Source organism: Pteropus vampyrus, unplaced genomic scaffold, assembly GCF_000151845.1.
Source record: "Pteropus vampyrus isolate Shadow unplaced genomic scaffold, Pvam_2.0 Scaffold140, whole genome shotgun sequence".
In the NCBI taxonomy this organism is placed as follows: Eukaryota; Metazoa; Chordata; class Mammalia; order Chiroptera; family Pteropodidae; genus Pteropus; species Pteropus vampyrus.
Genome location: NW_011888921.1, coordinates 2,577,028 through 2,578,159, shown reverse-complemented (window position 1 = coordinate 2,578,159; position 1,132 = coordinate 2,577,028). Strand labels below are relative to the sequence as shown.

General features: G+C 41.0%; 1 pseudogene; it reads left to right on the top strand.

Moving 5' to 3' along the window:
* The first annotated feature begins 368 nt into the window (after window positions 1-368).
* On the top strand, window positions 369-487 carry LOC111744765 (annotated as a pseudogene).
* Window positions 488-1,132: the final 645 nt, after the last annotated feature.

Here is a 1,132-nt window from a genome sequence, read left to right as displayed (position 1 = left end):
GGAGGAGCTGAACTCAATGGGGCAGCAATAAATAGTGGGGTTGGAAAGGGAAAGAGATGAGAGCATGGTGCATTCAGGGTGCTTCAGTTGTTCAAACTGGCTACTTTTAGAAAAGCTAAAATGTGAATGGCCTTGGATGCCATGCTAAGTAACTTAAAGATATGTCATGAAGGTAATGGGGAACTACTGAGAGCTTGCTGCACAATTAAACTTTCAACTTGGTAAAATCTCTCTGACAGTAGTATCAATAAAATGGGCAAAGAAGAAGGTGGGAAAACCAGTTAGGATGCTATTGCTATTTTCCTATTGAGAAATGTCCTAAATAAGGCAGTGATGTAGAAGGGAAGACTGATTCAAGAGAGGATTAGGTCTACAGCCATGCCACCCTGAACAAGCCCGATCCTGTCTGATCTCGAAAGTTAAGCAGGGTCAGGCCTGGTTAGTACTTGGATGAGAGACCACCTAGGAAGACCAGGTGCTGTAGGTGTAAAAAAAATAATAAATAAGGGATTGTAAGCTGACAAGGTCCTTGCAGTCTGTGAGATCAACCAAGGGTTGCCTCACCTAAAAAATAAAAAGAGAACCAGGACTTAATGACCAATTAAATGTAGATCTTGGAGGGAAGGAAGAAGAGGTGTCAAAGATAATTCTTAAATGACCACCTTGAGTAAGTGAGTGAAAAGTGATGACATTGGTTCATAGGGAGAATGGAGGGGGGCAGGTAAACTGTAGACATGTTGAGTTTGAAAAAGGCTACGCACTTGAATATTCATATCAGGCATTTAGAGCTAGTCTAGGGCTGCAGGTTTGGGATTTGTGAACAGCTGTTAATGGAAGCCACCATGTATATATTGTATAGAGGAGGACTAAAGAACTCATAATGTTGATTGAGAATCAATGCCCAGGCATATTAGAGGGAAATTGAGATATAGCACTATCCCAGAAAGTAAGAGGAGAGAGTTTTAAAATAAGTCGACAGTCACAAATACTCATGGTAAAAGAAAATTGTTCTTTGGATTAAGCAACTAGGAAGTCATTGGGCAAGAGCTGTTTCAGAGTAGTGAAGAGACCAGACTCTAGATTGCCAGAGATTGTGGAGTGGAGATAAGAAGTAAGTGGAGAAGTTATGCCT